This window comes from Paramisgurnus dabryanus, chromosome 14 (assembly GCF_030506205.2).
Source record: "Paramisgurnus dabryanus chromosome 14, PD_genome_1.1, whole genome shotgun sequence".
NCBI lineage: Eukaryota > Metazoa > Chordata > Actinopteri > Cypriniformes > Cobitidae > Paramisgurnus > Paramisgurnus dabryanus.
In genome coordinates, this window is record NC_133350.1 from 2,433,657 (window position 1) to 2,454,158 (window position 20,502).

The window sequence follows — 20,502 nt, forward strand, 5'->3', positions numbered from 1 at the left end:
GCTTCGCTGAAGCCCTGAAGGAGGACACAGAGGGGTCAAAGGTTATCACACTTACACTACATTACATCACAGATGGACAATATATGAATGAATCTGGGTCTTGTTTGCACTTTTTCCACACTGAATGTAGGGGAAATATCCTGAATTTTATTACAAAATAATATGCATTAATAAATCATTTACTGTATGACAAAACCAGGAACATACGTTTATTTATTTATATTTAGAAAAAAATATAGAATGCATATTTATCACTACAAATTTATATCATATTCATAGTGCTGTCTAAGCCAGTATGTGTATCAAATTATTCATCAGATGAATATTGGTCATACAGACTGCAAAAATGGTTTCTATATAGAAAGATGACTAAATCATTTCCCATTTAAAGGGACATATCATGAAAATCTTTTCCATGTTTAAGTGCTTTAATAAAGTCCCCAGTGCTTCTATCAATCTAGACAATGTGAAAAAAAATCAACCCAGTAAAATTCTCTGCAAGCATGTGCAAAAATAGCTCATTGAAAATTGGCTCCCCTTGTGATGTCAGAAGGGGAACTTATTATAATAATACCGCCCCTTAATCTACACTATCCAACCACTGCACTGCCATTTAGTACAGAGTCCAGCACATAAAAACAGCTAATTTAGCAATTTTAACATGCTGTAATAAATTATCTATATGCTATTTTCACATGCATACTCTGGGTACAACAAATATTTATTTTACACCTTTAAAACGTCTTGTGAAATGACCTTTAAAAACACAGTGCTGGTCTGAATAATGAGATACTAAATCTCAACAGATGATCCTCTCCGTGTTACATTCAGTTGAGTCCTAACATAAAGTCATGATTTGATGCATTAAGGATGTGCTGCCACCTCTTGGATGATCTGAGAACAGACCTTTGTAAAATCAATGACAAATCCTGATCATGTGATGCTTCTCACCCACCCACATAATAACTGACAGACCGGGCAGCTAAAATTCAACTTTATCTCAAAAAACCTCTCTACACGCTTTCTGCTGCATTCAGCCCTGTTGTCCTAATTGAAATCAGCAGTCTGCATTAAAATGCCTCAGCCAATCACAGCTCGATGACATCAGCAAATACTTCTCCTATGCGTGTACATCAATTCAATCAATTCACACTGTCAGCGGTCAAGATACCCATCACCATCATGCCTCTGTGTGTGTGTATATATAAGTGTGTGTGTGTATTACTATGTGTGTGTATTACTGTGTGTGTGTGTGTGTGTGTGTGTGTGTGTGTCTCAGCTAACCTGTCAAACAGCAGAGTGTTTATTTTTCTAATTGTTAGCATAAGGCTTGAGATCAGTACAGAGTAAAGTATGCTGTTGTTGAGATTTTTTCTTCAAATACCTCCCACGCCAGACCGAATCTCACAGCCCACATTTCTCCGATGCTTAAGAGCAAAGCTTTGCTAAAATCTCACGTACAGAGCATTTCACTGCAGAGTTTTCAGGGCATTTTCTGATGATAGTAACAGCAGCAGTGTCCTAGTAACGGCCGCTGGTGTAGTCACCTAAATATAACCATGCCACTGGGATGAGGTTTTACTCCAGAAGAAATGAGAGATTTAGGTTTGGAGTGAGAACTTTAGCACATTTACAACAACAGAGCGAGGTGACACAAACAATCATAGTCTATATCTCCAACATATAAGATAACATCACTCACATCATCTTTATTAAACATACCATCCTTGAGAGATATTATTATATAGCTATTTATATTTAAGGGGAATATTTTAGTGCATTTATTAGTGTCTGAAATACCATTATACCACTAAACATTCAAATGGTACTTTAAGGTAAGATCCTCAATATAATACCACGATAACTTTGGACTGATGTCCTTGTCTGGCTAAAAGAGCAAACAGACATTTGATTGATATTCCAGCATCTCTCAGACACACTACATCAAGTGAACACTCATCTTCTGCAGTAAACATCTCAGTCTCATGTCGTCTGATGTACTGACATCAGCACTGTATATATATGTCCTGAAGATCTGTCTGTCTGTGAACACGATCTGAAAAAATATCTTGAGTAATATCAAATAATACTGTAATGCATTGGGATACTCTTATGGTTTAAGATGGTAAAACAACAATACTTTAATACATATTCATATAAGATCCTCGGAATAAGTTTAATATCATGGTATCATGCATATATAAATAATAAACAAATCCATAGTATATATTCAACCACCATAATCATCTGGATACAGAAAGTTTCAGTAAAGTTGTGTATTTAATGTGATTGCAGATGAGGATTTAAGCGTGATATAATACTAACACACATCTCGCTTGCCCATTCCTGACGTTCTGCTGAGGTTAAACATTAACATACAAGCGGTCAGATCAGCAGCGGTGTTTTGAGCCCGAAGATAATCTGCACTAAAACACCATCCTGTATCAAAAGACCATCATGAGCATCTCTCTCTCTCTCTCTCTCTAAAAGAGCATTACAGTCAATTTCATCTTCCATTTCTCTCCACAGATTTAATTTGCTGCTAAACAACAGCATGAGCATCTTTAATTCAATTGTTCAGACATTACACTGCTAAATATTCATCACAAAACTACCAAACCAGTGAGATCAAACACAGACGTTTATATATATCAATCATTTGCTTTCTAATGGATTGATGGCTCTGCTTAAAAGTTGATAGTGTTTAATAAAATGATCTGGCCTGATAAACACACGTCACATGTTCAAGGCATGGCCACCCTTATAAACTTACCCAATACCCCAAACCAGTTCCCCTAAAAAAAACAGCCGATGTGAAACTGATGTAATGGGTAAAGTTGATTCCATAACAGCTTATTGATCGTGATAAATGTGAAATTGAATCAATGATGGCTCTTACTAAAAATATCCTTGATAATTCTATTGGCCGTCTCATCTACAAGGTCACTTCATGATCAAAAAACAACCATGAACATTGTTTCATACACTTTATGTTTCCTTTAAGGATATGAAGATGGTTATTGATTGATTGATTTGTTTTTCTGTATATTTATAAAAGCTTTTAAAAGAGATGACTGGCATTCACATCACTGATCGATTCATAACTAAAACTAAAATGGATGCCATGAGTACAGTAGATGTTGTGATGATCAGCATTAGACTCATTACTTACAGCCCATCATCTCTTAAAAGAGAAGACTCAATGATGAAGGTCACAAGCATCTCTCTCTCTCTCTCTCTCTCTCTCTCTCTCTCTCTCTCTCTCTCTCTCTCTCTCTCTCTCTGCCCACCCTATCTGCTCCAGGAAATAAACGCTGAGATTTGCAGCTCACACAAATGCCCTTTGTTGTACTTTCATTTATTTTGTGCCCCCCTCTCTCTCCCCATGAGGTGGAAACAGTCAAAACTCTTTGGAGAACAGAACACAGTAAAGTGGCCATTATGAATGAGTATCAACCCGGAAACCTCAACCGCTGCCAAATTATTTTATGTAAACTGTTCTCAGGGCAATAGGGTCGAACGACCCCTGCTCAGTGAACCGAAAGACCCGATCCAAATCCATACGCCTCCAGTGTATACAACAGATATACCCAGCCGTGACGGATCTGAAGTTGGACGTGTTGTGACAGCTTTGTGTTTTACTGTCCTGACTCCAGCCAGAAATCATGAGGGAATGACAAAAGTTTGTGCAAGAGACATTCTTATCTCATCACAGAAGGACACAGCTGAAACATTTTGAAAAGCCAAGAAAATCTCACACGCTGAGAACATTTCCATAGATTCATCTGACATGATGCCAAAGCATCTGAGCTCCAGCAGGGGGCAGTGGTGCATGAATGAAAACAGCAACAAACACAACAAACACTTTACTTTATAATGATTCTCATGACAAACCAGATCTTTTGGACTTCTGTAAAGACTTTTGGACATTTGGACACATAGGTCAGCCGAGAATGTACTGTATGTACTGTCAGAAAGACTCAAATTCAGGATAATGCAGCATTTGACAAGGTCAAGGTCAACTTTGGGACATATGTCATCCAAAATTAACTATTTAAAATTTTTGCACAAAATTAAGCCCAGTATTAGAAGTTTAAAAAGTTTTAATGTGAACATTTCTACCCCAGTTTAGGTTAGATAAATGTATATATATATATATGTATATATATATATGTATATATATATATATGTATATATATATATGTATATATATATATATATATGTATATATATATATATATATATGTATATATATATATGTATATATGTATATATATATATGTATATATATATATATATGTATATATATATATATATATGTATATATATATATATATGTATATATATATATATATATATATATATATATATATATATATATATATATATATATGTGTGTGTGTGTGTGTGTGTATATAGCATGGAAGAAGGCGATTTCGGATGCAGCAAAATAATTTTCTTTCCCCATACTTTTAACTTTGAATAAAAATTAATTAATTAGTTTTTGTTTTACAGTAATGAAAAGGTGTTGTTGAACTATCACAATGCAAAAAACCCTAAAGTTTCTAAAAACAGATGGACTTTTGTCTTCATGCAAATTATATTTGAATTGCTGATTTGCAACAATTGTGAAAAACACTTAACTTAGTATTTATCTGTAAGATTTCTGTATGGTGAGATTTATCACATTATCACACACGTTTGACATCACCATGACTCCCGGTGTCCTTGGGAACCTCAGTATTACCGAATAAATGAATGAGCTCTATTGTGTGGAAACACATCAAACTCCAACATTGTGTGTGTTTTACTCATTGTAACATTAAACTGTCTGGACTTTATTCATGTGTCTCTGTATAAAACATCAGACACATCTACTCTCTCACATATACTGTATAGAGAGCACTAGCAGATGTATATGGCTATTAAGATATGCATTATTTACTACACGAAAAGAAAAAGCTTTCAAAGCAAAAAACATTTCTGAACTTTCAAACATTTACCACAGCAGCCATCAGCTAATAATAACAGCTAATACCTGTCCCGTGTTATCATTATATTTTACCACAGCTTTACCATCTCCAGTCTTCATGAGTCAGGTGTACGACTATGATTTTTATTCATTTATATGTCTGTGCTAAATTATGTATTGAATAGTAACATCATGTTTAGCTCTGTTCAAATGATAAACTGTATTCATCATGTGCAACAGTAGCAATGATCCATGCTTGACCAATCACCATTAACAACCACAGTAACTATGGTATTCTGGCAGAAACGACTGTTACTATGGTAGATATTTAAAAGAAGAGCCTCTCACATTTTAGAAAGCCTGAAACTGCTTGACAGAATAATAGACGCAATTTGTAGAGTTCTGATGCATGTGCGTGGGATAGTATTGGCATACTGGTTCACAATGGGTTGCCTAGGTGACGGTGACACTCTGGCCCGCTGTCGGAGGAGTGGGCCGAACCTTTATTCTTCTGAAGCGCAGCCCACGCGGATCACTCACACACTTCTCTATCAGTCAGTCTGTGAACACCCACACAGCATCTCTTACCGCAAAGCACGCCAGGATCCAACTGCTCTCCAACAAACCCAAACGGAGATATCACCGCTCAAACATTCCCATACCGACAGTATGATCGCTATGTGTGGCATGTAGCTTGGCACTAAGAAGACTTAAAATATACCTCTGCCTGAACGGCAGAGACATCGCACAGTGGCCAGAACGGGTCTGTCAAGACCTTTCCAAAAAGAGACATAAGGATGCATTAATGTCTATTGTAACACATTCCCTCATACTATACTGTAGCTAAAATGTGTTTTTTCTTCCTCTCTGGATTCAAGTGTTGCTTAGTAACAATGTGCCGAATGCTGAATATTGAACAGAAAGCGCCAACAGCAAATATAAAACACCATCTGTGCTCAAAAGACTCGAGACTAGATCTTAAAAGTGGGGAAACTGGGTCTGGATACCAACTAGAAGCAAAATTAGGGTTCTGATGATGCCAAGAGTTTAATTTTTCATAGTAATATACATTAAATATTCATATAAGTTATTGAGTTTATATATTAGACATGAGTTTTAATCATACACAGAAATGCAAATATAAGTGATTGTCAGGCCTGGCAAAAAGTCATGAAAGTAATAGAGACTTTTCTATATGAAATAAAGAAAAAAATATGCAGTCTCTATAGTAGGAGTGGACGATATACCGGTATGAATGTGATTAGCAGTATTGTGTTGATCCGTGATATGGATTCTACAATACATTTACATATTCATGAATTCTACTTATGCATCTTTGTAAAAGCATCACTTATATTCTGTATATGCGTTTATCTGTTCAATTATTTACAACATACAGTCTTTATCCCATTTCATGAAAAAGTTGCAGTTTTAAAGACACAGGGTTTCAATCTGACAGTGACAATATGCAGATATTTATAACAAGATGAGTGTGAGGAAAAAAATAAAATAATTGTGTCTATGATCAATCCCTCACTTTTTCTAGAACAGTCCTTTCAAAAAAAAAATCCTTGATCTTGCGGCACGTTTTCTTAAAAAAATGAGCTAGAATATGCAGGATATTTATAAAATTTTATGCGATGAAATTGCGGGAACTTGCAAAAACTGTTTTCTGCTTTTGCAGCTTTTCAGTGATGTTCATGTCACATAATCACATCACTTCATAACGTTCCCATGGCAACAGGGCACATGGCTGCGCCTGTATGAGGTAATTTTTCAACTTTCTGCTAAGATATATGGGATTTTTGCTACAAAAATGCAGGGATTATGAAATCATGCAACCCATGCATATATTTTGCGCACGGAAATCTGCAATCTGCGTTAATTTGGCAGATTATGCGTTAAATCATGCGATCACATAATCACGTTTTTCTGAAGTGAAGAAAATGTGATTTCGAAATGTTTTTTTCTCAAATAGCTAAATACTGCAATTCAGATATAGCAGCTGGAGAGGGGAAAATACCTTGATATGAAACTTTAGCTAGATTGTGTTTTAAACACAAGTTAAGCAAACAGTGCCTGTGGTTTGGTATCTAAAGATATTTAACATAAATAAAACCAAAACACATTACAGAAAGTATAAACAGTTAAAAAATAAGACATGAATATAAAGTATTTATTAGATTATTATTACTACAGTCATTTAGTTCAACTCGCTTTGAAACTGAAAATATATTTAATGGAATATTTTAAAGTTTTTCTAAGGATTTATCTGTGTACTTACTGCAGTTCAGAGCGCCCACATTTATTCCTAATGGATGACATCATGTCTCGCCAGATTTCTTCCTCATTTCAGAAGCTGTTTCACTTGTATATAAGTCATAATAGGGAAATAAAGCTGATTCATGCCAACATTAAGGATGTCAGAAGAAGAATGTTGTTTAGTATAAACTTTGTATTGATATATCAGTAACAACAACAACCAGAGAAACATGAGAGGACATCTACACAGGACCTGATGCTGAACCAAACCTAAACCCTCTATGATTCCATTATGAAGAACACAAGCCATCAAAACCATTACAGGCTTGTGATAAGACCCATTATACACTAGTGTTGTGCCGATAGACGATAGTATCGTGTATCGACGATCGTCCGACATATCGCCAATGGCAGGCTTTCATGGCGATAGTCATGACGATAGTTGGCGAATGGTTGTTATTATCATCATCATCATAGTTTTGCATGCTTTTCCTCGCATGAGGGTTTGTGCTTCACTTTACGCGGAGAGCTTGTAGAGAGAGAGTTCCTTCTTGCACGCAGATGCACTTAATGCGCGCGTCTCGGACTCGTTCTAGCACCTAAATCCAGCGCGTGGATGAGCAGCTACGCTTCCCTCTGTCTCACATGCACGCGCTCTCGCATCTGTCCGAAGTCTAAACATAAACTGAAGTAGTAATCCTTATGTATTTGTGCGGTTTAATGCGTTTCATGCGAGCTGAGGCAAACTATTCTTTTTGTTTAAAATATAACCTGCTGCACAGAGCTGCGCTCTGTCTGAACTTGAAGTCAGATAGTAATCCTGTTTATGATATGCTTTTCAAGGAGTTTTAGCAATACATCCCTCGTGTTTAAAATATGATTGTGTTCCGCTGGACCAGTGTGTTTAAAAAGGCACCTCTGAGAGCACCACTGCTTGACACGTGTAACCTTCTGCAACAGCACTAAACAAATGCATTTAATTATTTTTATGTGCGCTGCGTGTGTCTGCGCAGGTGCATGTTTTTACAGTCATTAAGTAATCGTGTTAAAAATCAGGATTATGATTTTTCCCATAATTGAGCAGCCCTATCTCTGACATTTCCTTGCACTAGAGAGGTTGTTAGCGCGCAGAGGGTTAAAACCAGCGCGTGTCCTGTTCTCCCTCTCTGGCACGCAAAGAGCGTCTGGGCTTTAATGACGCACTCAGATTAATGGCATTAGTTTTAAGAAAGATGCATTCATGACGGTGTTGCTCTTGTTCTTTTTTCCACCAATCAAGTCTTGTCATAAATGAACAAATAAATAAATGAGTAAACTACTGCCCCGCCCCCCGATACTATCGTGTATCGCCGATCTCACAGGCTGACGATAGGACGATCTCAAAATGGGGCATATCGCCCAACACTATTATACACCCCATGATGTCAGACCAGATCCTTGATAAAAAAACATCTTGCATTTGCAAAATAACAATCCATTAGCCAAACGTGTGACGTCAAAGCCTGGGATGTTAAACATATGTGGAAAGTTTTTGCCAAATGCAAAAAAAGACAATGAAGTTCTGGCCGAGGCATTTGCGGCGAGTTACGCCAGCGGTTTGACAACTAGAATAATTCCCACGTACCAACAGCATGAAGATAAACTCAATGATAATGAGTGAACTTGGCAATGGCCTATAGAGACAATGAAATGATAATGCTCATAAAAGTACTGTCTGAGGAGAACAGCTGGAGGACTAAGAGAAATAAGGACAAGTCCCTGAAGATCAGGAGATGATGGGCCTTTCGTCTGTCGGGTCAGTAAGTTTGCGGGACAGAGGTGGCTTTTAGCAGCTTTTGCATATGAGCTTTAAACATTTGACAGTATGTTTAATAGTGATAAATAAATAACATGAATACTAATAGAATAAACATATGTCCTTTATGATTTATTCATCAAACACATCTTCTATGATTACACACGCACATAATTTAATATAATAATATATTAACCAGTTTAACAAACACAAGCACAAGTCAAACACTCATGACAAATACAGCTGCTTGTGTTTCATATTGACAGACTCACTTACAGCTTTGCCAAAACTTTGTGTACAAAGGCACAAATCCAAAACAATTGCATGATCTTACTATGATATTGTTTGTTTCTTTGTAAAATGAATGACAATCATTTGAAATGAAAGGCATACGGCTAGCATGATTGATATTTGACCAACAGATGTGAACCAATGAACATCCAATACAGAAAAAAGGCAGAAATCCCCTACACATGATCCAGACCGTAAGATAAGAGCTGAAGCCTTAACACCACTCTTAAACACATACAGATATAACAAAACATTTCTGACTGCAATATTTTCATACGAATACAAATGACAAATCAAACTCTTTAACATCTCAGATTGTTCTCCTGGGCGGGGTTAAGGGTGGGGTTTTGTTCTGTTTTTGTTTTTTATGATTATCACACATTTTTGCACAATTATCTTTGTACGAATTCATACGAATTAGCCAACTTGTAAAATATGTAGAAATTCTGTTGAGATCAAGCCGGGTTAAACCTCCTTTAGATTTCTACAATGTCTGTTTTATTGGCCACTGACAACATCAATGAAACCCAAACTATTTCATCACTCATGTGTTGAGTCTGATCTCTGGAGATGTCATTAGAACAGAATGTCACATTCGCTAGTGAAAGAGATCTATTATGACATCACTTCCTGTGGTCTGGAGACTCTGGAAAATGTTTGCCAGTCTGTTCTCTCACATCTCAGATGAACTTTTACAATGTCTTACTAGAATAAGACTTCATTGTGTCTTCAATCTAAAGAGTCCAAGATTTCCCATCAAACTAAAAATAGCTCTCTATGAATTAAACATCTACACCCAAATAAGTTTCTGGGTGAATTATGTGAAAGCTTTCAAGAATATGTCCAGGGAAGATTTCATTTAAAAAGAGAGATAAATAGGTTTTTTTTTTAAAGTTCTGCTAAACTAGGGTCTGCTAAATGCCTAAATGTAAAATAAAATTATTTTAGGACAACTAACTAGTTCTCTGCCTATGGCATTATTTTGAATTTAAGCACAATTGTATTGTTATGATAAAATGTTTTATAAAGCTGCTTTGCAACATGAATATTGTGAAATGTGCTACAGAAAAAAATAATAATCAGAAGCACAACCACACATGAAGAGTTATCACAATAAATAAAACCAGTTCACTGCTCTGCAAAAATAAGAATCTGAGGGAGAATCTAAACATGAAAGATTAAAAATAATGTCAACAAAAAACTAATAGGTGTCATTTTAATCATTTCTACCTTTTGATTTGAAGGTAAAATCTGACCTTCCTATGATTCACTTGACTCATTTGATCATCTTGAGAGTGATTCATTAGTGTTTGGCACAGGAATGCAGTAAGATGACAGACACTTACATCTGTATCAGTGATGTTAAATCTTATTGGCTGGTGTGAAGTATGGGAAGCTCTCTGAACCCGGTTAAGGGCTGATAGACATGACTCACAGCTGTTACCATGATAAAGTCTATCAGACATGCTTCAGAGTCAACATGAAGTGTTCACAATGTAATGACGTCATGGGTCAAATATTATAGTTCTTGTAAGTTTATTACTGCACATTGCATGTAGTTAAATGAAAAACTTTCTGCAGTCTTCAGTGTAAAGCCTGTTGGGGTTTTAAACATCTGTGACCTCCACAAGCACATCTTGAAAAGCTCAACTCTGCCAAAGCAACTAAATCTCATAAAGAAGGCTTTAAAAAGCACCACAAATGTGCAGCGATATGAAGATTCAGAGTCTAACTGGACCATGCTTTGCTCAATAAAACACACAAAACAGAATTAAAACCTCAATAAAACACAAGATTAACACAGTTTCACATCTTCTCTGGTTTAACTGATTAATATCAAACAACTAAACATTTACAGTAAGAGGACGACACTAAAGTGTCAGATGTTCACACTTAAAGTTAACTGCTTCCACAGACACCTCCATCTACATTCAGTAGCATGCATGCATATTCATATTTGAGTCATTGCATACCAATATACAGATATAAAATGAATTAGAATTTTGGAGAAACCACAATTTTAATATTTTTTATGCAAGACAAAATAATGAAAAAGTAATGGGAAGTTTACCGCTTAGACAATTAAAAGAAAAAAGTTATACAAAATAAATACATAAAATGTAAAATTTGTGTTTTTTATCTTATCTCATTAAATGCACAATGTTGGCTTAAAGTGCTGTTGAGTAATTTCAGCCGTACTGTGGGTGCTTTTCTAGAAAAACATATACTTTTAGCATCTTTCATTTAGATATTTGTGCAAATTTCGTACAAATACGCATGACTATTGGATTTGTTACCAAATCCTTTATTTAACGCTACATTTTAATGTTTGTCAGCGTGTTCTTGATCGTGTTTCTTCACATTTAAACCGTCTCACCACACCCTATAGGCCCTGGCAATAAGACAGCAGTAATTCAACACATCCAGTTTGGATGAGGTCAATGTGTGTGTGTGTGTGTGTGTGTGTTTGTGTGTGTGTGTTTGTGTGTGTGTGTGTGTGTGCGTGTGTTTGCGTGCTAAAAACACACATAGCTTCATGTGCAGATCTGGATGTCATTAAACTCCTACACACGAATCTCTCAACTGTGTACTACAGTACTACATCTCACACTCGTTCTCTTCTCTCTAACCCTGAGAAAAGGAAAACATAATTCCCATCCCATCATGACCCAGGAATGGCTGGATAAGGACAGTTTATCTTCCGGTGTTGACATGTTTCCTGTTGGAACGGGAAGTTAGGGTGAGGCATTTCGAAGGGCTGAGCTCTTGTGTAAATAGCCAATAACCTTTACAAATGCTTGAAGACAGATAAAGAACAACAATGAAGAATGATCAGATGAAAAACAACAGCAATGACGGTCAGATTAGATTCAAATTGTATTGATTTGAAACAGTGGTCTGTTTCTCACAGTTCTGGAACAATGTGGCCATCTGACCTGACTGTAATAATCAATAATACCAATGATAAAAACACACAGCTGTGTCTGCAGAAATGTCCAAAAAACATTAACAATGTACAATAACCAGTGCTTAAACTTCCTACAGAGAACCACAGATTTCTGTGGAGAGGAACATGATGATGAGATGCTCTTTACTAAAATCAGAGAAGCAACTGATTTAAGTTCATCTCCATTTAATCTCATTGCTGTCTAAGAGAAACAACTAGGGATGCACCGATACCGATACTGGTATCGGGCTCGATACCACATTTTCTAAAGTATTCGTACTCGTTAAAAGTCCCCCGATACCAGGGATCGATACCACGGTCTGAGAAATGTCTATGTTTGAGCGACGTGTAAGGGGTTAATGCCTCTTGTGTTGTCCAAAGAGGCAGAGTTTACAACAAACTGGAAAACTAGTCCCTTGTTTTTTTGTTAAATTATATGACTAAAGCTGTTACCTGTAAATTTAAATCATGTTTTTTATTAAGTACTCGGTATCGGCAAGTACTGAAATGCAAGTACTCGTACTCGTACTCGTATTCCAAAAAAGTGGTATCGGTGCATCCCTAGAACCAACTGAGCTATTGAAGAGATCTTTAAGAGATATCCTGTTGTTTTTAACAAAAAAAGAGCAAGAAAATGATCACTCAAACATTCAGAGCCTTTTAAATCCACAAAGCTCAAGAGAGACAACGCACCACTGAGATGAATTAAGACGATGAGAAAAGCAAGAGATAAATGAAGAGTTCCTCTCAAATGACCTCATCTTTCTCAATGTATTGCTAAGTGGTTTGCATACGGGCTCAGGTCTCAATGATATTCCTTAGCTCCTGAGGTCATGAATCAGTATATGGTGTATGAAGGTTCGGGCACTAGTAGCTCACTTCAGATTGGGACACTGTTCACTTATTTTCTTGTGACGTGGCTGCTTAAGCGTGTTGTGATCATTCACAGCTGTTATTCATCAACAACTGGCAAATCCAACATCTCTCTGACTTCATTTTTAAACACTTGTTACATATCCATGCACCAATTTAGTGTAATATTACATTTAAATATGAAGTAGATTGTAGTCCCTTCCTGTCTAGCGATCTGTGTGTTTATATTAAACATAAAACAAATGTTTGTCTTTATAAAACTTCATGAAGTTGATTGAGTTATCTTGAACGATTTTTGGCTGGCAAGCTTTAGAAAAGGTCACATTATTTCCACTAAGGGAACTTTGATGCTTACTGGTTTATGTGTTGCATTGTGGGAATTTTTAGGGACCGAATGTTCCAGTGCACTGAATGGAGTTTACGATTGAGACTGCCTTTAAAATGGCCGACTCCCTGATCAGTGACCTGACTACTGAACAAAAAGCTGATTGAGACACAGCCCTATGTCTGTTTGTTGTTTTGTCTGCCAGGTTGAAATGAAGCAGGATGATTTGAGGATGTCTGTAAGTGAAATGGCAGAGGACACATTACACATTCTGAAGGGTAAGGCCTGGAGTATAGTTAGTTTTTATGTGCATGTGCGGTTACAAAAATCCAGCAGTGTGCGTAATTTGCATCACGCCCACTGTATGCTGACCCTCCCATATGTGAAAATACTGTTACGCAGATGTAGCTGAGAGACGAGATGTGCTTTATCAAAAAGAAAAATACTAATAATAAGGTTTCATTATTTTCATGCTCTGAATGACTGCTGAAGATTATTTTTGGAGTCCTATGCATTTTTAATTTTTCTTTCAACATGATGTCCGTATAGAGTGTATTTCTGTATCCGTGCATCTTTACAGCGGCTTTATCACACATGTGCTGGAAACACGAATCCTCACAGGACCCTGTGGATGAGATCACCATCAGTCCGGTCAGCCAGTAGAGATCAGCCGCTCAAGGGCGGAGCTGCAATGTGTGCTGGGATTGAGCCAACAGTGAGAGAATGAATTGAGGAGGGGAAGCTCAGAAAATGAGATGAAGAAGAGGAGAAGAAGAAGAAGAAGAGGTTTATGAGCATATTTTACTTTTTATGTGTACGTGAGGGTCAGTGTACAGTGAATGTGATGCAAATTTCACCATCAGAAGAGTATGCACACTGTACGTGCACCGCCGGATTTTTGTCCCACATGTGCCCATGAGACCATGAAGACTTGGACCAGAAAGCAACTGCACGGACACATTATTTTACACCCAAGCATCTGCAGAAACACCCTAGCAACAACCCAGTACACCTTAGTAACAACATGCAAACTGCACCGAGAGTGACTCAAGATAACTCAGTCTGACTGAGGCCGTTGATTCAACTTGATAGTTATGTGCCACAGATTGGATATACAGTAAACTAGGGATGTCAAGAGAACCGATACTTCGGTACAAAGTCGATACCAACATTTTTTTAAGAACGACTCAGACGAGCACACGGGAATCCCTTCTTGTCGCTATCAAACATAAAATTTGGCAAAGCTCTTGAAAGACAGACACCCCGATCTCTTTAAAGAATTAAAGGTAAGTTTTAATTCATATTTACATCAAATACAAACTGTAAAAATTTAATTTTATACTGAAACCCAGACCCTATTTTATGTTTGTTTGAGACAGCTGGCAATGCGGTGTAACCAGCTAACTTTATGCTAGATGTTAATGTTTTGTGTAAGTCAGTTATTTGTTAATGATGCTGTATTTTCAAAATTATAAACTATCTATAAATGGGTGACCATGCATCGCCATTTAGCCATCCTGTCAGCAAAATGTAATGTCACTGGATTAAATAATCTTTGAAATATTAAGGGTTTTTAATAACCATTTTCATCCTGCGACAATGTGAGTGATATTAAACTAATACTTGCATTCAGAGTACCTTAGCACCTGTAGCCTTAGCTGATTTATTAGTCATTGTCAGACAGTATCGTTTAATAAATAAAATATCTTTCTTATTCTCTCTCTTTTTGACAGTATCAGCCAGAGGAGGATGTACACCAAGAGAGTCAGGAGAAAAGTCAACAAACATTAACACAGACATCCTAAACGGAAGCTCTTAAAAGTTTTCTATAATGTTGAAATGTATTAATAAAAAATTTAATGTTTAAGTATAATTGTTCTTTTTTTTACACACTGTTGTACCGACTTTGTTTTGCAAAGTGTTTAGTGTAAGTGCAGATATCCGAGTCGCTTTTAAAAGATTATGTAAGCGGGTCACTAAAATAAAATCGGATACAGGCAACAAATCGGAATTGGGGATCAAGATTTGCAGTGTAAATCCAGCTTTAGTTACCCATCTACTTGTTTCTGGCACAGTGTTGACTAGTCCTATTCACAGGCCTAACTGACAGCTGTATGATATATGGATTATAACAGAGGATAAGTTAATGTCTTCGCTCTAAATTAAGAACACGTCGTCCTGTGCTTACACCCTCGAAGCTTCATCTGAGCTTTATCCCTCAAAAGCTGCAGGATCAGAATTGGTATTTGGATAAGGTACAGGTCTAGGTCACGGTCAACAACACATCACAGCTGTGCTACACCGGGCCGGATGTCAGGCCAACAGGGAGAGTGAATCATGGAAAAAACACAGGACTCATCAATAATTGGATACCAGCCTGAAACTACACATGTAGCTGAAAATCTGCCAGGGACAAACCAGTCAAATACTTTACATTAGTATGCTGCTTTAACTGCGTTGTGTAACTAAACTGTGATTTACTCACAATGATGTGGCTTGCAAGCAATAAGGGTCTCAAACTGTGCTCAAATTATTGATATTAAAAGTTGGAGTTTTCAATATGAACACTAACATTTCTCAAGAGTAATCTGCACTTCACTATCCACATAGGGACATAACAATTCATTTTTGGGCGAACCACTTTTTAGGAAATGAAAGAACCTCCATGCAATATAAAACAGTAAATACAGTTTGATTACATAAAGTAGTATAAAAGCATGTTAACATTTCTGAAAGCCAATTTTGAGATGGGGATGATCCATAGCTTTCATAATCTGATGATTCTGCAACACATCATGCAATGCACTTCAGAGAGTGAAGGTATCAGATAACCAACCAGAGAGGAGGAGGAGAGAGAGAAAGAGGAGAGATGTCCAGACCTCACCCACTCCCTCAGGATTCAACTCATTTCCTCTCATTCAATCTGTGCTGCTCGGAGAACACCGGCCATCGCCCGAGACCACACCAACAAATTACATAAGAAACATCGCCTCAGGCTTCACTTATCAAATCCAGCTGCTTTTCTGTTGTTGATACAAACCTAGAAATTTGTTTTGAGCAAAATCATAAGGGGAAGTGACACAGAATAACAAAGAAATTAAATGACCGGTTTAGTCATCTAAACCAGCACTGAATATTCACCCACACAACTTTGTCTTCACTAGTTGTGTTCAGAACTACACTGTCTGCTAACTAAATGAAAATAATAATAATAATAATGTGTGGATGACTGGATGTTTAATCTGCTGAGGCCTTATGGCTCTCATCCAATCAGACCTGCTCAGAACTTTAAATTGTAATGGGTTTAATTTACTTTGAGGTCACAAAAAGGGACTCAAACCAGTCCCATCAAAGCAATTGGCCAGACAAATGGCTTTTAGTTCCTCTGTCTGCATTGGGTTAGACGCTCTCAGACCCAAAAATACAAGCACAAATTCCAGACAGCCTGAGAACCAACAGCTGTAGAAACAATAAAGATGCGGCTCTGTCTGTCACCATATATACCTCCATACACCCGAGTGTCAGACATTTACAATCTACAGAAGTTGTATTTATTTTTGCAAAGCAGTTCCTTTGAATGGCCTAATTGAAATCTACACACCAATTCAAAAAAACTAAGCAGATCTCCATATCACACACACACAGTCATAAGGGCCACCCCATAGTGTCCATGTGTCTCTCACCTGTTGCCCACCGTCATGACAGCTGCTTACAACCTTCAACCCTCCTCCTCCTCCTCTCTTTAACACATAGATGATAATAAACACAACCACCCCCCCCCAGCACCTGTCCTACTGTAAGACAGTCTGTGCTGTGAAATTACAACAGGTATCTGTTTATAAGACAGAGATATTGTGACACGTCACGCTCGGCTGTGTGAGAGGGAAATTCTGCTGTTGTTTAAATTAATTCAATTTAAATTTTTGTCCTTAAGTGAAACTAAAGTGAAATTTGAAACATTTTTAGATGTTACCAATTAAATTAATTTTTTTTAAGTTGATCCAACTTTTCACTTTTTACAGAGTATTTTGGCTAATTCGTTTGAATTTGCATAAAGTGAATCATGCAAAAACTCATGAATATTAAAATAAAAACAATAATGAAACTCCACCCCCCAATCCATCCATTGACACAGGGGGAAAAAGAAGATCAAACAAAAACATATACATTTTATTACGAATTAGCCATCTTGTAAAATATTTAGACTACAGCAGAGAAATACACAACTCATAAACAAAGAAGAGAATCAATAATATATGATTAATAGATAGCTTTAAAGACGCTGACTTTCCAACGGAGATTCTTTTCAAACGATTGCTTTATCAACAGTTTACACAAATACCTGCTATATCACATCTTGTGCAAATAAATTCTTTGTATTTTAAACAATTTATGCTTGTGCAGTTAGTGTCTGTGTTAATGTATTTTCCAAAAGTATGTTTTAGCCCATACTGCGATCAATGCTATAGAGTGATGTAAACACACAGAGTCCCTTCCTGTTGAGCAAATGGGTCTGTACATACAGCTGATGCATCAAGAAAATAAACTAATGCAGAAAGCATTTTCTGTGCCAAGCTCTTAAATGCCACTACACTCACAAAACCTGCCAAGACCTCTGAGAGCCCCAGCACAAGCAAAGCTTTTACTAATAACCCTGTCTGATAAAATAAATAACGACCATGCAAAAAGATAACGAATATTTATTAATTACAGCACTAACCAAAATGGCTTTTGTTTTTCAAACATAAAAGAAACATCTGCTGTTGACAAATGAATCAAGTGAGAAACCGTTTCAGATCAGTGTAGAGAATATTTCATGAGGCAATCTCAAATCATTTAAAAACTCATCTACATTACACATCTAGATTTAAACTGTACTGGATAACTTTATAAAGATACACAAGCCGTATCTTACATTATCAAAGGCCTAAATACATAACACTAAACATAAAAATAGCTTGAGTTTGCAGATTTAGTTTTAAACAATAAAACTACCCCAGAGTGAACGGTCACCCATAATTTAGGATGTGGACCTTGTAGTGGTTTAAATATATCTTGCAGGTGTGGCACAGGAATAAAAACAAACAGAATTTCTAAACACAGTCTCTCCGCGGTGCCCAGACCCACACTGTAGTTTTAAACCATCTGGAGCTACTTTACATTCTGGTGATTTACAAGTTGTAGGTCTTCTTTAGCACCTCCAAATCCCTTCACAGCCCACCGTTAAAGCAATGAAATAACCTGCTGACAGAATACACAATGCTCTCCGCATGCATGTTGTTGGGGGAGACGGCATCACTATGGGGACTGATGAATGCATTGCGCGTTGCTTGGCAGGGCCTACAGTCTAGCGGGGCATGGCGCAATGTACAAAACTACATACTGCCATACTAATATATAAAGCAAGTATACAATACTGTGTAAAGTATACCAGTGCAATAGTTGACCTTCATTTTTCAGGGTGATGAATGGACCAGAAATGATATCACAACAATCAGTAACATTTCTTTCTGAACACATCATCTAATCACAACACTAAACTTTAAGACATTTAACACTAGATGATCACATTTGCCTTCACCATGTAGCATCCAAAGCAAATGAAATGACATTTTATCCATAAGAATCAAACCCATGACCTTGGAACTCATGAATCTGTGTTATTATGTCATCATAAAGGGCTGTGTCATTAAAAGCGTGCAGCTATTATGGATGTATTTTAGTCCATATGCATGGAGAACTGCAGACTCTGATTGGATCAAATACGGACCAATACTAAACTGTTGTGATGAATCAACATAGTACAGAATACACCCCAACCATTGGTAGAAGAAACTATACTTTACGATATTTAGCAACAAGTAAGCTTGTACTCATTACAGGTGTATGATGTGCGTGTCATGATGACATCATACAGACCGGCGGTGCGAGGGATTATGACATCATGGGGAATGTTTTGCTGCACCAAAATCTCATGGTTCCAGTTAATCACTGTTTAGTTAACCACTGGTTGGTATGTTACTGCAAAAGTCCAGCCAAACCGAGTTCCACAATCACACCATAACCCCCCCCCCCCACACCCAAAAAAACTAAACAAAATGAAGGCCGCATTCGTGATGCAGTATGACATTTCATAGTCTTCATATTTTCAAAACGACCACAAAACAAACTACTAAATAATCAGATTCATTAACAGCTGCGTTGAAGTTCAGACTGTAATCAGTAACCTGTGAAACTCATATATTATCATTGATAAACAAACGCAATGAGCGTCCGGACGACGCGACGCCTGAAGTGTAAAAGCGCAGATAAAACAGTCGAATCCCGCTGCGACAATGCAACGCGTAAAACTGTGATTTCACTTTGAAGTGTTGCGTCTGCTGCAGTGGAAATGGGCACCAAATCAAAATCCATTGAGGTCACTGACGTTAACATACAACATTTACCTGTTTATAACCAACTGATCAACAAATCCATCACACATTGGACCTCAATCAAACCAGTTTATGTTACGGTGGTTGTGCAAAAGCCTGTTTGCGCTTTCCTCGAGTCTGAAGATTCGACCACGCCTGTTTGCATCCATATTCTACTGTACCGTTATTCCACAGCACAAACCCGCGACTCCCACCCACAAACACCAGCAATCTGAAATAACGAAGCATTTTCATCACATTCAGGCCTGTAAATCTGCTCCGGCGCATAATACACCTGAATCTGGCGATGTGAATTATTTCGTTGACGCAAACTCCTCATGTGGGCTCCATCACCACCCACGTATGTAGTGGAAAAACATCACCTCATCGTGGGAAAATCTCACTAAAACAAGCTCATTTCAGTCGGTTTACTGATAATAAAACAAATGATGGCGAGAAATGGGGATTGTGTGCACTTACCGATTAAAGAATGCGTGCTGAACTTCACCGCGTCTGGAGTCCGCAGCGCGCAATGAGCGAGAGAGAGGCTGGACGCGACGCGACGCGTTGCGCTGGGAGTGACCGATGCGCACTGCCTCCCTCCCCGTCACTGCTGCACCGACA

General features: G+C 37.4%; 1 protein-coding gene across 1 annotated transcript in view; it reads right to left on the reverse strand.

The window, feature by feature from the left end:
- sptbn1 (spectrin, beta, non-erythrocytic 1) overlaps positions 1-20,502 on the reverse strand; it is a 58,230-nt gene extending 37,728 nt beyond the window's left edge. Inside the window, exons 1-2 of the mRNA XM_065259291.1 lie at positions 20,359-20,502; positions 1-14 (exon numbers count right to left, since the gene is read on the reverse strand). The exon at positions 1-14 is cut by the window's left edge and continues 188 nt beyond it. The gene's annotated coding sequence lies outside the window, so the exon portion shown is untranslated. The remainder of the gene's footprint in view (positions 15-20,358) is intronic.